This window comes from Oryzias latipes, chromosome 2 (genome assembly GCF_053564925.1).
Source record: "Oryzias latipes strain Hd-rR chromosome 2, Olatipes_Hd-rR_3.1".
NCBI lineage: Eukaryota > Metazoa > Chordata > Actinopteri > Beloniformes > Adrianichthyidae > Oryzias > Oryzias latipes.
The window spans coordinates 38,280,787-38,299,601 of NC_136238.1; the positions used below are offsets into that span (position 1 = coordinate 38,280,787).

Here is an 18,815-nt window from a genome sequence, read left to right on the forward strand (position 1 = left end):
AACATCAGGGGTTATGAATCTTCTGACAAACCAGAGGTATGTCTGAATAAACCCCTTTTGTAATCAAGGCCAAACTTTATTCCTTTTAATCGTTTTGAAAAAGAGAAAGGGATGTTAGAGAGAGGGGGGGGGGGTTGGAGGGTGATCATAGGAAGGGGGTAAAACCATGAAGCAGCATAAAGCAACAAGCTACTGGATGTTTATCATTACGGTAAGGTTCAGATGTAATACAAATCTCAAAGGGGCGGGGCCTGTCCTCACACACACTCAAATGAGGGGAAAGAGAGTGCCGCCCCAGCCGAACCAGGAGAGCAGCCTTCCCCGCAGCGCCAGGAGGGCCCATCGCCAGGCCCCACCCGAGAGGGGTGCCCACGGCCCCAGACGATTATCACCACCCAGGGGTTCTGGGCATCCCCCCGCCACAATCCCAGGTACGAGCCAGGACCCCCCAAGGGAAACCCGCTCCGCGCTCCAGGCAGCCATCCACCAGGCCCACGGTTGGTCCAGAAAGGTGCAAGACAGGGGCCAGCCGCCCCCGCCCAGGAGGGGGGCACCCCAGGGAGAAGGGGGCCCACAAGGGTTGTTGTAGACATGGCCCGACCAGGCTCGGCCACAGTTGGAAGTTTGGCGAGGCCCAGCACCCGGGGGCAAGGACCAGAAAACCACCCCACAGGGACACAGACACCCACGGCTCAGGTGTGATATGATCCCCGGTTTCTGGCCTTGCCAGAAAGCTCAGGGATCCCCTTCCCTGCGCAGAGAGAGTACCGCCGGGTCCAGGAAACCGGCACCCGGGGGACACGACCGCCGTTGCCAAGGGCCCAGTACCCTGTACCAGGGATGGGGTCGGGGACAGATGGTCCAAGGTCCCACCTTCCTTGCGAAATGAGAGTGTGTGTGTGTGTTAGTGAGGGTGTTTGTGTGTACATGTGTGTGTGTTTATGTTGGAATGTATATTTTGAGGGGGGAAAGGCGTGTGTATAAATGGGGTGCAGTTAAAATTGGCGGTTAGGGCACTGAGGGGACATCTCCTGATTACTCACAGTGATGTCCCATCACCCTCCCTACCAAGGGGCCATAAATGTCTATGGTGCAGTTAAAATTGGTGGGTAGGGTGCTTAAAGGACATCTGCTGCTTGCTGGCAGTGATGTCAAAGCACCCCCCCTACCAAGGGCCCTACATGACCAGGGTGCAAATAAAACCAAGAGAGGGGGGGCCCATTCCACACGGCAATCATGGGAGGGGCACCACTGCCAAGTAGCTCCTCCCTCAAGGCGCAACACATGCTAAACCCCCCACCCCCTCAATTGGGGACAGCTGGTAGACTGTCCCCCGGTGGTCAAACAGCCGTCCCCGAAATTTAGATACTATTATCAAAATTGCATAACAGTTTGTATATTTTAGAGAGAGTTTTATTCATTGAGAAATTAATCAGAGAGGTAACTACTTCTGGTGGCTTTAAATCGTTGTCTTTATCATCAAACCTTTCAGTAATAATAGATTTTTTTTTTTTCAACTTGTCCTGTCCAACAGCTGGGCAGACAGATGAGAGCTGAGGGCCTCTTGTGTTGGACATATTTTACTTTAACAAGAGGGGTTATTAATCTTCAGACAAACCAAAGGTATGTCTGAATAAACCCCTTTTGTAATTGAGGCCAAACTTTATTAATTTCAATCATGTCTGAAAATCTTTGGTGTTGGACCGGACGGAAAAGGAAAGAGGGGAAGAAGAGAGAGGGACGTTAGAGAGAGGGGGGGTAGGGGGTGATAATAGGAGGGGAAGGGGGATAAGACCATGAAGCAGCATAAAGCAACAAGTTTACTGGTTGTTAATCATTATGGTAAGGTTCAAATGTAGTAAAAAAAAAAAAAAAAAAGGGGCGGAGCCTGTCCACACACACACTCAAATGTATTAAACACACCTGCTAGCTGCAAAAATGTCCACCTGTCGACATGTACACAAAACAGATAGTGTTCACACGCATACTTATGCCTTAAAACCAACTAGTGTGAAATATTTCAGTCATTCAGTCATGCAAACTGTTAGTGCAAAGGTGAGCTAACACCAGTGCTCAGTTGAGTGTTTATGTTCTTCTAAAATGGGTGGTGGAACGTGAAAAGAAGGAGGGAGAGTGCCCAGCCATCCCCACCCCAAGACCCCCACCGCAGCAGCAGCGGCAGCCGGAATCCCCCCAACGCCAAACGGGAACCGGCAGGGAACAACCGCCGCCCGGGGAACCAAGCCCGCCACCCAGGCCAGGGCCAGCAGGGCCTCCGCAAGGCCCCCAGAGCCAGAGGCCAGGGAGGCACCCAAGGGACACGGCCGCCATCGCCAAGGGGCCCGCACCCCCCACCAGGGAAGGGGTAGGGGACAGATGGACCCAGGTCCCACCTTCCTTGTAAAATGTGTGTGCGTGTATGGGTGCTTGAGAGGGTGTTTGTGTGCATGTGTGTGTGTTTATGTTTGAATGTATATATTGAAGGGGGAGGGGTGTGTGTACTAAGGGGGGTGCAGTTAAAATTGGCGAGTAGGGCACTAAGGGGACATCTCCTGATTACTCACAGTGATGTCCCCTCACCCTCCACACCAAGGGGCCTTAAATGTCTAAGGTGCAGTTAAAATTGGCGGGTAGGGTGCCAGGAGGACATCTGCTGATTACTCACAGTCATGTCCAAGCACCCCCCCTACCAAGGACCCTACATGTCTAAGGTGCAAATAAAACCGAAAGAGGGGGGGCCCACTCCATACGGCAACCATAGGAGGGGGGCCACTCCTAAGTAGCCCCCCCCCAAGGCGCATCGCAGGCTAGACCCCCCACCCCCTCACCCTAATATGAGGTTATATAAGGAAGGGGGTAAGTTGGGGACAGCTGGTAGACTGTCCCCCGGTGGTCAAACAGCCGTCCCCCAGCCCACCCCCAGCAAAGGGGCCAGGGCCACCCAGCCCAGGGGCCCACCCCGGAGGCGCCGACACCCTAGGCCCGGCACCACCCACCCCACACAGAGAGAGAGGAGCCAGAAAGCGTCGCCCCCCCCCCGGAGCAAGCCCAGGCCCCCACCCCCAGACGCCGGCCCTAGAAGAGCTCTGGTCAGGCCTCGACGGGACCGAGGAGGCCAACCGGCCGAGGCAACCACTGATTGCCTCAGCGGAGACCCCGACCCGTTAGCCCCCCCGACCCGTACTAATAATGGCCCCCCCTCCCCCCCAGAACGCCCCCCCACAGGACAGGGCCGACAAGCCCCCCACCCCACCCCAGACCCCGCAGCCGAAGCGGGGTGACACCCAGAGCGACCGGGGGCCCCGAGAGGGTTGTCCCGTCCCGTCCCAGAGCCAGGGAAGGGCCGATCCCAGCCCCAGGTGCAGATGGGCAGCCCATCCGGCGCCGCTGGGCCCCCCCCACCCGAGCAGGTGGGGGGTATTTGCAGATTTTAAAGTTTTTAGACTAATTCTTGCAGGTTTCTTGTTCCATAAAAAGCTTGATATGGATGAGTCTAATGTTTTGAACAATTTTAGTGGCGGTGGTGTGGGGATCATCGAGAAGAGATAATTAACTTTGGGTAAGATTTTCATTTTAACCGTGGCTACCTTGCCCATAAGGCACAGAGGCAGGTTGACCCAGCGTGTTGGATCGTCCTGTATACTTTTTCAGTTCTGATAATTTGGGGGAAAATAGATACCTACATATTTGACATTGCCTGATTTGACTGGTATTGTGAGTCTTTGTTCCATATTACTGGTCAGTGGTAATAAAACAGATTTGTTCCGATTAATTGAGTAGTCTGATAGGCAGAAGAATTCATCAATAATTGCTACTGTTTCATTTACAGAACGTGAATTATTATTTATTTTTTTGTGCTCTTCTTCAATCACCCTCCTAACCCACCCTCTGGGATCCCTCTCTTCTTCCCTGCTTTTTTTTCCGTCTGGTCCAACAAAAGATGGTTACAGATTTGATTTGATTTTTATTTGATTTAAAAAGGGTTTACGTCAAGCAATCAAATAAGAATAATACACAAAAAGAATACATTCATCAGTTATACATTCACACAATGACAAATCAAACTTAGGATAATTAGACATTTTCATAAATGTTGCTTGAAAGGCAGTGAAAGGAAGTGAACTTATATAATCCCACCCCTATTCTACCGTAACCATTTTATTACATGCTTCATCATTATCCGGTTCCTGGCTTTTTTAAGACAGAATTCAGAATCCTGAAGTATCAATTAAGCACATGACAAAGATGAATTACTTAAAAATTATGTAAAAAATAACTTTTAGAAATCAATATAGCAAATGTGAGGTACAATGGTTAACTCAAATACTTTAAGCGAAAATCATAAAAGTACAAAAACTACTAGGAAAAATCAACCAACAAAAATTGAACATTATCAAAATTTCTATAAAAATCTAAACATACGGTTATAATTCAAAACAATACTCTATTTAGAAGAAAATCTAAAAGTATAAATTCCATGAAGTTAAATATCTTAAAAAAGTGAAACTCACTATATTTAGAATCTTTACACAATCCCTTTTTTGAGATGAAGAATGTTTCAGGACTCACGTTAGATTTCAGAAAGCTGTTCACTTCCATGAATCCAATAATGACTTCTGCTTCCTTTTAACTGAATAAATGCATCAATGTGTTATGAAGGCCACCAGCCTGTGTACATTTAATGAAAGATCAGGCTGCTTTGATAGCTGACCTCAGGTCAGTTTCTCTTCTGTATGAATTCTCATGTTTACAGGTCAGAAACAACACAAAATATATTATCACATACTTTTCACAAAAGGGTCTTTTGAGACTAGACATTTCACTAAAATTTTCTTTACGCAAAAAAAGTATTCTCTACTGTGAGTTTTTTGTGTGTCTTTTGAGATTATATACAGTACTAAAACGTGTATCACATTCTTTAAACAAAAAAAGTATCTCCTGTGTGAGTTATGTGTGTTTTTGAGATGAGATGTTTAATTAATTTTTATTTTTATATTTTGTACATGAAACACGTTTCTCTCCTGTGTGAGTTCTCATGTGTTTTTTGAGAGAAGATAAATACCTAAAACTAGAATCACATTCTTTACAAGAAAAAGGCTTCTCTCCTGTATGAGTTCTCATGTGAGCTTTGAGATGAGATACATGCCTAAAACATTTATCACATTCGTTACAAGAAAAAGGCCTGTCTCCTGTGTGAGTTCTCATGTGTTTGTTGAGACAAGTTAAATAACTAAAACTTTTATCACATTCTTTACAAGACAAAATCTTTTCTCCTGTGTGATTTCTGGTGTGTGCTTTGAGACCAGACAAATGACTAAAACTAGAATCACATTCTTTACAAGAAAAAGGCTTCTCTCCTGTATGAGTTCTCATGTGAGCTTTGAGGCTAGATCCAGAACTAAAACATTTATCACATTCGTTACAAGAAAAAGGCTTCTCTCCTGTGTGAGTTCTTATGTGTGTTTTTAGAAGAGATAAAAAAAAAAAACTTTTTTCACATTCTTTACAAGAAAAAGGCTTCTCTCCTGTATGAGTTCTCATGTGTGCTTTGACACTAAATACAGAGCGGAAACGTTTATCACAGTGTTTACAAGAAAAAGGTTTCTCGCTTGTGTGAGTTCTCATGTGACTTTTGAGACTAGATGTTTGATTAAATGTTTTTTTACATTTTGTACAAGGAAAAGGCTTCTCTCCTGTGTGAATTCTCATATGTGTTTTGAGAGCAGATAAATAACTAAAACATTTATCACATTCTTTACAAGAAAATGGCTTCTCTCCTGTATGAGTTATCATGTGAGCTTTGAGGCTATATCCAGAACTAAAACATTTATCACATTCTTTACAAGAAAAAGGCTTCTCTTCTGTGTGAGTTACCATGTGTATTTTCAGACTAGACAAATAACTAAATCTTTTTTTACATTCTTTACACATAAAAGGCTTCTCTCCTGTGCAAGTTCTCATGTGTGTTTTCAGACGAGATAAATAACTATAACTTTTTTTACATTCTTTACACAAAAAAGGCTTCTCTCCTTTATGTCTAATGTGTGTTTTGAGAAGAGACAAATAACTCAAATTCTTCATCTGATCTCTGTTCTGTGGGTCTGTCTCTACATGTGTGGTTGATATTGATTCTTCATGTTGGTTTCCTTTTTCATCTTGACTACCAGTTACATTAAAGTTTTGCTGATTGTTTAGATCTGCTTCAATGTTCTTATCTTCCTCATAAGTAGGAATCTCAATCAAGGTATCAGTCTCCTGCTTCAGATCAAGCTGATTTTCATCCTGACTGATGAAGAGCTCTCCAGGTTCCTCTTTAATTTGTGGAGGTTCTGGTTCCTCTGGCTCCATTTTCATCTGTGGTGGTTCTGATTCCTTTTTAATCTGTGGAGGTTCTGTTTCTCCATGTTCCTCTTTAATCAATGAAAGTTCTGGTTCTCCATTTTCCTCTTTCATTTGAGGAGGCTCTGGTTTCTCCTGTTCCACTCTTAAATTCCTCTGTTGGTTGCAAAGATCCTCTTCACTCGCATAATGCTGAGGGAGGACTGTAGGGACAAAAAGACAAAAAATGAGACCTTTTATACTTTTAAAGGTCTTTGTGTATAGTCAAGAAAAATATAAATTCCCTTTTTCAGAAGCACTGGCAAACGACATAATGTAACGTCTTTGTCCTCTTTTACAGTTAAGACAGTTAGAGGTGATGTCAGTCTTTAAGTCTTCAGTGGGTCAAACACCTAAACAAAGAAACTCAGAAGTTTTCAAAAAAGGTTACAGACTATACATTTTAATAAACACACATTCTCCTCACAGACACAGTCAGCTTTTACAGTAATAAGGTGTTGGTCATTGATCTTATTTTCCCTTCTACCCCATCTCTTATGGGGGGAGTCAGACACTCAGTGGTAGTGGTTGTGTCCCTTAGGCCAGGACTCTAGACCAGGGGTTCTCAAAGTGCCAATGGCGGTGCTCAAGAAGATTTATTTTGGCCCTCAATGAATCAATGTGCTTGATTTGCAAGCAGGTAAATGCAACGCTCAAAGAATTCAATATAAATCGTCACAGCAGATGTTTACAAAAATGGCTGTATCTAGTGAAGCTGTGACAGAAGCTAGTAGCTACGTGTGGCTTTGTTGATAGTACCTGATATTGTTTGTCCATAGCAGAAAAAACAAAATAAAAAAAGAAGAAGAAATGTGTCTGTCAAATTATACAATAATAGACGAGCAGAAGATCTGGACAGCAACCTCAGACAGCAACTGGAAAACCATCTGGACAACCTGGTTAACTGCACAAATGACACATGAATGTAAGACTTTCTTAGTATTTCTTTATTCAAACAAAAATGCACCATTTTAACCCTTGTGCTATCTTAGATGACCCCACCCTTACATTGATGTGTTATTCCTACCATGACAAAAGTGGATAAAGGTGGACAGATTTCACGTAATCAATGGACACCAGTGAGGTTCAAAAATCATTGAAGAAAAAAGGTTCATTGATGTAAATTCAACATTTTTAAAGTACAATAAGTCTGTGGACTCTTTTTAATAACATCGTTATGCTGTTGCTAATAAATGACGAGTATTTCTCGTGGTAGTTTTGCTGATTGTCTAGTCTGGTTGATACGTGGTGAGTTTCTGCTTCATGCAGGTGTTGAGACTTTAAATGTGATCGTAAGTTGGTCTGAATGTTCTGTAGATGTGAGAAAGACTGCTCATATGCAGACGCGGAGCCAAACACACATTTACGCTGCAGTGAGTGACGGGCAGCGGGTTTTACGTTATTACAATCCCTGCGCGATTCACCTTGCAACCTGTCCCCACAACCCCACCCTCTGCTTTCTCCCATACAAATCCCGTCCCCACAACTGCGCGCTCTTCTCAGAGACAGGAGCACGCAGTTTTAGGTACGGCAATTCACAGGTTTCCGGCTGGTACAAACTCTGTGAAATATTGGATAATAGTAAACTGACAGCGCTGGCGCACATGTGGCTCGCAGACAAATCTTTAATTATACTTTTTTTTTTTTTTTTTCATTAGACCAGTCCTTCTCGGGCATGATGCGATGCCAGAGGCGCGCAGTAGTAGCGGTGCTTGGAGAGAAAAATCTGCGCCAGCACTATCAGTTTACTATTATCTATTATTTCACAGAGTCCAGAGTTTGGAACCACAGCCTCCTTGGGAAGCCCCGCTGTCCGGCTGTCCGCGCGGCCCGAAGCTTCTCCCTCGGACTAGCTCTTTGGACTGAGATAAACCCAGCCCGCTAGCCCGGAGAGGAAGCTCGTCCGGGTGTAACCGGCGGGTCAAGGCAGACCTGAAGCACAGTAAAAACAAGGTAAGCAAGGCAAAAACTTGGCATGGAGGGCCAGACTTGGCATGAGGTGAGGTAAGGTTTAACGAACTGGCGAAGACTGCTTGAGGAGGGCCTCCTTAAATGGCAGGTGAGAAGATGAGATGAGTAGAAACAGCTGCGAGTCAGGAGCAGAGCTGGGAGGGGGAGGAGTCTGACAGGCCACCATGACAACAGGGGAAACAGCGCATTTCTGCACGTGCTGAACATAATGTCCCCTAGGTCAATCTGCATTTCTGACTGCACGTAAATAGTGGAATAACATCAGCCCTATGTGAGAACTTCATCAAGTCTCAGATCAACTTTCAGAGCAAAAAGATTATTCATATTTTGTTTTTACATGAATTGTATTGGATCAGTTATTTATTTAGTACTTCCAGGCCTCTAGAGGGCGCAGTTCTTATGCTTATAGTATTCTACCTGTAGTTAGCAACAGGAAATGAGGCGACAGGAAGTTGTCTCCTGTAAAAACAATGGAGGAGGTTCTATGGCAATGTGTTCTGTCATCATAAGTCATCCAGCCCTTTGAGTGGCAATTCAAGTAAGGAGACATATTATATAGTTGGTTGTTAAGGAAATTGCAAATATTGAGGCTTATTTTTTATATATAGCACTATTTACTAAGTTTGTACTTATTAGAGCATAATAACTTTACATGCTGACTTTAGTTTTACTTTAATTTACTTGCCTCATTGGTTGTGTTTGGTGTAATATACATACAAGCATTTCTATTTCATTTATAGTGAAACTGAACAATGTGTACATTTAGTTTGGTATTGACGGTCACAAAAGCTTGTTTCCATATGTAAGTGCATAATCTCTTTATTCATGTGTTTTTCTGTATGTAATATTTTCAGTTTCACACTTCTGCGTATTAAATCCAGTTTCCACTACAACACCTGTCTGTTACTTGGAGGATGAATGCAAAGAAGAGTTTAGCTGGCTGTGAATCTCAGTAAACGACACAGGTCACATTGAGTGTAACAGTACATGAATCCTGATTGAGTTTTTTTAACAGAGGAACACTTTCTGTGCTACAGTTTCTTAACAGATGCCTAATTTTACCATTAATCTCCTTTATACGTTTCCTCAGACCAGAAACATTTTCAGGTCGACAACTTTATTTGACTGAATCTTTGTCCTCTGTCAAATGTTTGCTGCTGGTTAAAACTCTGTGATAAAGACAAAGACGTCAAACTGGATGTTAACAAATAGATGCCAACTTTAACCACGTCCGACTTTTAAGGTGTGATGAATAAATAAAGTAAAATAAAATGACACAACCGTCGTAAAACTGGTATTTCCTAAATATATTAATGATCATGAATAACTGCAACTGTATTATCTCCATGTGTGAAACATTCCGAGAGTCAATCACCGCTGCTTCTGGTTCGTCTGGTCCGAACTATTACGTTTTATTGCTTGTTTGTTTTTTAGCTTTCAGTTACTAAATATGCAATTTCCTACAGCTAAACAGCAGCAAAACCGAGTTAACAGATTCATTCCTCCTCAATATCCCAGTTCCAATTCGACAGTCAGATCATCACTTGTTTCCTCCTCAGTCACCAACCTATGAGGACAGTTCAACCCTCAGCTACAACCACATAAAGGATCGATACAAGACATCATTCCACCACTTACATAGTAATATGGTCCTTGCAGTCAGTGACTGCTGCTGCGGGCCATAATAATTCCAAACTCTGGCCCCTTCTATCACTTCCCGATGCAGAAACACCTGTCCATGCCTTTATCTCCTCAAGGCTGGACTACAGCAACTTCCTTTTTTTCTGACATTCCCAACAAAAATATAAAAAAACTTCAGTACATCCAAAACTGTGCAGCCAGAATCCTAAAAAGGGTCAGGAAGTACATAACCGCCATCCTGAAATCGCTGCACTGGCTTCCTGTTTCATCCCGGATTGAATATAGATTTCTCATCATCACCTACAAATGCATGGCCGGTCAGGCACCACCATACCTCCAGGATCTCCTCATTCCCCAAAAACATACCCGTACCCTCCATTCATCAGACAACTTCCTTCTTGTCCCCCACATCAGTCTCCACACGATGGGAGACAGAGCCTTTTGTTCTGCTGCACCAATGCTTTGGAACTCCCTTCCTATCAATCTCAGTACATCACAGACCCTGGACTCTTTTAAAACTCTCTTAAAGACACTGCTTTTTAAAAAAAAAAGAAAAGCCTATAATTGTTGATGGTTTTTATTCTGTGCTTGTTAAGTAGTACTTTTATAGGTTTAAATTAGTTTTGTATTATAATGTGCAAATTTTCTCTCTCTTTTTTTGAGTTTTTATTCACGTCTTGTAGCCCTTTAAGGTATGGAAGCAATACTGTAGCATAATTAAAAATAAAAGTCAAAACCAGAAATGCTTTTTCATTTTCAAAATGAAGTTGCATTTTTGGACTCAAAATTAAAATGAAAAAGCAATCCACCAAAAAGCTTTTTTCATTTCCTTCCTCAACACAGCTTATTCTGTCACTTAATTAAAATGATAATGAAAATGGTATTTGACATTTCATTTTCAAGACGTTCTCTGGTAAATGTGTAGCATAATTCATTTAGAAATGTCTAATTTGACATTTAAAATGGATTAATAGAAATGCTTTTTAATTTTCAAAATGTAGCTGCATCAAATGATTCAAAATTCAAATGAAAAAGCAATGTTTAAAAATGATTCTTCCTTTTATACTTAAAACCACTTATTCGGTGTCATAATTAAAACGAAAATGCAAAGAGGGGATTTTCACATCCATCCTGCGAACATTGTCGCAATAATCGTTTAAAAAAAGCATTTCCACCGAGGAGGCGGGGCGATGACGTCACTGCTTTCTTTGTGTTTCCGGCTGCTGAAAGACACAGGCACACCAGGAGCAGTGTGGCTTTGTGTTTGCGGCTGAGAAGAGGGTTTTGTGATGGTTGTGAACCTCTGATGATTGTACACAGAATAAGCGGTTTTAAGTATAAAATGAAAAAGCATTTCTATTAATCAATTTTAATTGTCAATTTAGAAATTTCTAAATGAATTTTGCTACACATTTACCTGATAACTTTTTGAAAATGAAATGTCAAATACCATTTTCTTTATCATTTTAATTAAGTGACAGAAAAAGCAGTGTTGAGGAAGGAAATGAAAAAGCATTTTGGTGGATTGTTTTTTATTTTAATTTTGAGTAAAAAATACAGCTTCATTTTGAAAATGAAAAAGCATTTCTGGTTTTGACTTTTATTTGGATTTATGCCACACAATCACTTCCATATTAAGGTTTTGTTTGATGATAAGTGCATTATAAATAAAATTTATCATTACTAGTAATATTATTATAAGATATTGACTTTTATGGATCCATTTAAGCTTGAATTAATTCAGATCGATTACTCTGTTCCATCAACCCAGCCCAGATATTTTCTGCCCTTTTTTCTGTAAAAATCCCAGAAATTGTTATTAGCCAGTTTAGCTCATGCTGGTTTGCGGCGCCTTCCATCCGTGAAACCCGAGTTCGACTCCGGGCTGCTCCCTGTTCCCTTCTCTACCTCTGCTGGTTCCAAGCCCAGTTTGAGAAGGTTGCGTCAGGAAGGGCATCCGGCGTAAAACATTGCCAAATTTACCATGCGACTTGTTCGCTGTGGCGACCCCTGTTGGGAGAAGCCGAAAGTGGAAGAAGGACTGTAATGATTCATTTCAACAATGCAATCCATTTCATAATTTGTGCTTGATGATTTGATTTACAGTCAATATTGTTTCATTTTGAACAATCCAATTTTCTGAACTAAAATGGATCCAGAACATCTTTATCCAAAACTTCAACCAGTATGACTCAGAGAGAAATTCCTGGTACTGAATAACACAGGTGAGGTTTTCTAGATTCCTTGTATTTCCTACAAGATAATCAAGTGTATATTAAATATGTGAACAAACAAACAAGAATGAATGTCAAAACCATTCACATTTTAGTTTCATAAAGTTCAGCCCGCTGTTGTTTTTCCACATCAAAATAACACAACGTGATCATCATTATGTGTCTTTTGTCCACTGTGATGCAACCAGTCCTTTTGAAATGACAGTAAAATCACTGTGTCTCAATCCAAATGGTATTTTTCAATGTTGATTTGATTTTTCTCATTTTGAAATAATTATTTTACCCAACTTCCTGTCCAACAGCTGAACGGACAGGTAGGAGCTGAAGGCTTCTTGTGTTGGATGTACATTACTGTTAGAACATGTTTGAATAAACTGCTTTTGTTTTTATTAGGATAAACTTTAGTTAGATTGATTATATTTATAATAGGCACATACTTATGCATACAAACACACACATGTAAAGCATTTCAGTCAAGCACACTAATTGTGCTAAGGTGAGCTTGCACCTGTGCTCGAGTAGATGTGTCTGTTCTATTAAGTTCTGTGGATGATGGAATGTAAAAAAAAGAAAAAACAGCGTCCGCTCATTCCTACACCAAGAGCCCCACCGAAGCAGGAGTGGTAGACCCCCTACACTAGGCCTGCACAATATACCGCAAATTTATCATTATCGCAATATCCAGCTCTGCAATATGCATATCGCAGAAGACGGCAAATATCGCAATAAATCGCAAACCCAAAATGTGTTAAAACAATCTTATGGCAGCTTGACGCATTTAACGAATCAAATAAATCCCTTTATGCTTTGACCAATCAGATGGACGCCTTCCCATTGTTGACCAATCAGATGGAGGCCTATTATGTTAGATGTTTGTCCCCCATGTCGATGAGGGTCATTTGGAGTATAATTTTAAACTGTTGCAATTAAATGGGAATGATATTTTTGTTTATTTTTCTATTTGTTTATTTACCGCAAATTATATCGTTATCGCAATATTGATCACTAATATCGCATATCGCAAGTTTTCCTCATATCGTGCAGCCCTACCCTACACACTACAGCAGATGGAGGACATCCGCCCACAGGGCAATCATGTCCACCACACAGACCAGGGCCAGCAGGACCACCACAGGGTGGTGAGAGAGCATGAAGGTGGAGGGGGATGGAGAGTGCAAGCTCCAGCCCAACCAGACGAACAGCCCCAAAATAAAAAGAACAGCCCCAAAACAAAACACCACCGTCCTCTCAACACAAACCAACGCTGCTAGCGCCTGTTCTTCTTCTGTGGTTTATTGGCAGTTGATAAACAGCTTTGTGGTGCATTACAGCCCAGAGCACAGTCCAACTCAGGGAGAGCACCCCCAACTCCAGATGAGCGGGATGCTCCCACCCCAACCCCAGGCACGAGCCAGGGCTCCGCAAGGGAGCCCCACCCCATGCTCCAGACAGACACCCACCCCGCTGGAGGTCCAAGAGAGAGCAAGGCAGGAGCTGCCCATCCACGGCCAGGAGGAGGACGCCCAAGAGAAGTGGGGGTTCCTGAAGAACATTGTAAACATGACCCGATCAGGCTCACGCCTAGCGCTCGAGGGCTAGACCAGATCTATTTGTCTGCAGGTGGATACAGTGAACGTACCTAGACATCAGCATGGACACATGACCTAGCTTAGCCAGCAGAGCTTTCTGCCAGACCAGCTGATAGACCTGATCGAGGCTGCAGCATTTTCTGTTTTATAGATGCAAGATAATCGAGTGTTAAAATAGTCCAAATTTTTGTCTTTAACATGCTTCTTGAATTTTTTTCAATCCATGCAGTAAAAGTTAAGACATTTTCCAGATGACAATTGCGGTTCACAAAAACACTCGTCAGTTTTCTAAGTTAGGTTAGTCTGTGTTTAATTATGATACTTGATTTTTGATATGATATGATTTCTGCTGTTGTATTCCTGCAGATTTCATGAGAAAATTTAAGTTAGGGGGAACTGTTTTGTCATTCACATGCCTATCTGTCCACGCATCATGAGGATCATGAGGTCATGTGATCGGTTTTGGGTAAGCTGATTGGCTGTAGTCAATGTCCAACAAATAATTTTAGAATTTTTTTAAACAAGTGTTTTATTCATTGTAAAAATTAATCATGACTTTGACAATTCTATTTCAAAGTATTTCTACCCTTTAGACTAATATCTTTGCAGACTTTCTAGACATTATTTTGATTGTTTCCTGCGTTTTAACTTTTTTTAATTTAAAAGTTGGTCTACCATCTGGATATTTATACTTGATGTTTGCTCTGCTGTCAGTTTTTGGCTCCAGAAGAAGAAAACTATTTTGGTGATGCATGGAATCACTGCCACATATTGTTCAAACCAGGAAATGAAAGTCTGGAATCTCTATTTTGATCACTTTAAATGCTTTAAAGGTTTTTTTTAAGATAAATCATTTTCTGTGAAGCTTCAAATTGAACTGGATCATTTTTTTGTTTATATGTCTAATTAATTATTATTTGTTAATAAGGAAATAAAAATTGATGTGCTATCAACTTTAATTCTTGTAGTTCTTTCTTGGATTGGACGGTAATGATAAAGTTCTGACACTGAGAACTCTCATCTTTGATTCTGGTCACAAACATTTTATTGTTTTGCTTTTTATTCATGAAAAAAATTAGTGATCACGTAAAATGGTATTTATACCATTTGAAAATCTTTATTTAATCCCTTTCCAGTGACACAAGATCAATCCAATGAATTCAAATGTTTAGTCACATACCGACTATGTTGAGCTGAAGCTGCGGGTTCCAGCTGCTATCCAGCAGTCTGCGCTGACGACAGAGCTCCTCCTCGTTCTGGACGATGGTTCCTTCAGCAGCAGAAAGTTGTTCTCTGACAGAACCTTCCTGAGGTTCTGAAGACATGGTTCCTGCTCCGATCTTCAGCTCCAACTCCCACAAACACCGCCGTCCTCTTCACTGCAGCTCCGATCGATCATCTGCTAGTCTCACAATCCCAGAAAAAAGGTCCAAACAGAAACTTTTCTCCTGCTTGGAGATTTTCCTGAAAGTTCCTGTGATCCTGCAGGAGTCAGTTCTGCTCAGCCTGCAGAGCAAACAGAAAAGACTCTGGAAGCTTCCACATGTGAAACTTCAAGACAAAGAATCCAAACAACAACATCTGATTGGTTGAGTTTTGGAGGGAAAGCTGCAACCGTCTTCTGTGATTGGTTCAGCCGTCCCTGCCCCCACTAGTCCACTGCACAGGGGGCAACATTCCAGGGGGGGTTGGTAATCTCCTCCTTCTATTGTTTCTGCCCCACTGGCTCTTTCAAAATAAAGGCTTGTTGTAGCAGAAACCTGAAAGGAACATCAGAATGGACTCAAACTGCTGCTGGTTTCAAAGCCTCGTTCTCAACTTCCAGCTGAACTCTTCATGAGTTTGAGCGTCTGTGACAAACTCTACAGTTGAACAACAGCAGTGAAAATCTCCATGGATGTCAACTGGGAGAGAATCAACATGAGATTTCCAAGAGTTTCTGCGGGAACTCATCACAAAGTCAGGAGCTGCAAGACCTGATGGGAGATCTGGGATCCTATTGTGACATGAAGGAAACTCCTTCAAAAAGGAAAGATTTCATCTGACACGATCACTTTGATGTTAACATGAAGATGGATCCCAGTGATTCAGCTGAAAAACATCCCATAATACTGTTCTAGATGGTTCTAGAGTGGTGTGGAGATTTCTAGTCTTTTCTGCGGTGAAAAGGTTCGGGTTAGAAAATAGAGATTTTCTCTCATGACCTCAATATTCATGTGAATTTATAAACTGTAACCCATAATTCAGAAAAATGTACCCAGTAATTCCAGAATAATCCTTAAATAATCCATAAAAAATTTTCTTTTTAGAGCTCATGTTTGCATAAATATACATAGATTATGACAGTTTTTTAAAAGTGACTCAACAATTTCCATAAAGTCCCAACGAAAACCTGAAATCACCACATTCTGACCTCAATCCAAAGTGAAAAAAAGTCCTGTTCTTCTTTCTACACTCAGTACCTTTTTAATGTAGAGACAGAAGAACATTTGGAAAATCATTTGATTCAGACTTCTTGATTAAAATGAAATAAATTACACAGAAAAAATCAGCAAATGAGGGAAAGAGAGGAGAGGAACCTGAGGTAAACCTGCAGGATGGAGAACATTTCTGTCAGCATCTTAACAGCAGCAGCTTTGATTGGTTTAGATCATAATAGTTTGTCTTAATTAACATAAAATTCAGTTTTCTTCATCGTCTGAGGATATGGAGCAGCAGTTCTGAGGTGAAGCAAGAAGGACAAAGAGAAGTGCTGGAGTACAGAACATCCACAAAGAAATTCATCTAAAATATTCAAAATAATCCTTGATTTAACCATCAAAGATGTCTGACCTCCATCCAGACACATTTAGGATCTCCAGCTGCAGAAAAACGTGTCAGATTTCTGTGTCGCTTCTTGAAGCTGAGAAAAAACATTTTGAACTCCAGATTTTCAAATTACAGATTAATGAAGAGAGGAAAAAACGAAAAACATGAAATAAAAGAGAATGATAAATCTACACAAAGACTGAAAAGGATCCCAGTGCATCATGGGATATCCCCCTTTATCAATTGTTGTGGCAGAACCTCAGTCCTGTCAGCCTCTATAAACTCAGTCTGAGTGTGGAGCTGCTTTCTGGAGGATGTTTTCTCTCATCTGCTCCTTTGTTTTCCACGGAGTGAACTGATGACATTAGATGAGGAATGTGTCTTCCTCTCAGTCTGTTTGCTGGTTTTTCAGCAATGAAGGTTTGTAGTTTCGATCCAAAAATGTCATGGAAGTAAAATCTCACATTCAGATTCAAGTGGACTGTCAGAGTTTAATAATAACCTCAGGACAGAGATAACCTGATCTGATTCATTCCTACGTGTTTTTACTTCATGAGTCGTTACAAAAATCCATTTCAGGTTCCAACAAACCAACAGTCCACTCAGACAATGTTTCCTCCTTCAGTGTCACATCCAGAAACACTGAACAGTCTTCATCAGTGAAGAAGATTCTCATCTTCTCACCAGCTTCCTGCTCTGAAGGAAACATCTTCATCATCATCATGGACAGCTAGACCAACCTCTGTAGAAACACAATCCTCTAGTTCCAGACTAAAGAAATGATCCCTGAAAGTAGAGTCTTAGTGAGTTCTGGATGTTGTTTGTCCTCTTCTGTCTGCAGACAGGAACTCCTGCTCCTGGTCTCCTCCTCTCCTCCTCCCTGAAAGCTGGTGAGAAGATGAGAATCTTCTTCACTGATGAAGACTGTTCAGTGTTTCTGGATGTGACACTGGAGGAGGAAACATTGTCTGAGAGGACTGTTAGTTTGTATTAAGATTAAATATTTGTTGTTTCTTTCTATGAAAGCAGAAACCAAAAACCAAGCAGAAATGTGTGCTGCAGATGCCATGTTTGCCACTAGAGGGCAGCACAGCAGCTTCAGTCTTTGTCATTGTTGCTGTGTGAGCCTGAAGGAGCTTCAAAGTGAGCTGCAGCTTGGTTCAGACAAACCTCCACATTCACACACAGATGTGATCCTGAAGAAGTCTGAACAGAACATTTCAGGAGAACTCTTCAGTCCAGAACATGAGCCTGCATTGTTCCTGAAACTGGGATCAGAGTTCTGCTCTCTGCTCCAACAGAACCACCTTCATGAGCTCCTGGTTTCTTCTGGATCCTCCAACATTCAGACGCTCTCTGACTGAGTTCATGTCTGCACAGAAGCCTTCAGGATTCTCTTCTTCCACACGTCTTTCACTCTGAAACTCTCTTCTGAATGTGGATCATCTCAGTCAGACGTTCAGCAGCATCAGAGCCGTGCATGTGCTCCTCCTCATGAGTCCTGAAGCTGCACCGTCAGCTGCAGAGCTTCAGAGCGGCTTCCTTCTCAGACTTTCCACTTTCTTTGGCTCTCTGGCTCTGATGCTGCTGCTGCTGCAGAAAAACCAGCAGCTGCAGAAAAACTCTGCAGAGACTCACAGAGAGAGGATGGAGGCAGCAGATGAAGCTGCTGCAGACTGACAGCTGATGGAACTGAAGCACTTTCTACATTCTAGTTCCAAATGTTCTACAGAATCAATCAGAGGTTGAAAGTCTTCCTCAGTACTCGAGTACTTTAGTTCAGCAGCTCCTCTTTTCCTCTAAGGTGAAGCTTCATGTGGACGACTTCTTCTTCTCTCCTCTTTTCTGGAGCTTGGGCTCCATGCAGTCTGATCAGCTCTGATTTGGGCTTCAGTTGATGTTTGTGATCAGAAACTCTGGATTCTTCTTAGAAGGAGACGTTCTGCCTCTTTAGCAGAGAGCAGAACCTTTCTACCTCTAAAATGAGAGTCAAAACCCGTCTCTGAATGCCCCCAGGTGTGTGTTGTCACCTTCAAAAATAAAAAAATAAAAAAATAAAGTTGTCTATCTATCTATCTATCTATCTATCTATCTATCTATCTATCTATCTATCTATCTATCTATCTATCTATCTATCTATCTATCTATCTATCTATCTATCTATCTATCTATCTATCTATCTATCTATCTATCT

General features: G+C 41.8%; 1 long non-coding RNA gene and 1 pseudogene across 1 annotated transcript; both read right to left on the minus strand.

Annotated features, from left to right (window-relative positions):
* Positions 1-3,947: 3,947 nt before the first annotated feature.
* Positions 3,948-15,397, minus strand: LOC144988404 (uncharacterized). The gene is made up of 2 exons (XR_013652316.1): positions 14,994-15,397; positions 3,948-6,542 (listed from the first exon to the last, which is right to left on the minus strand). It is a non-coding gene; the product is annotated as an uncharacterized LOC144988404 (long non-coding RNA).
* A 1,821-nt stretch (positions 15,398-17,218) lies between these two features.
* LOC111946587 (small nucleolar RNA U3) lies at positions 17,219-17,423 on the minus strand (annotated as a pseudogene).
* Positions 17,424-18,815: the final 1,392 nt, after the last annotated feature.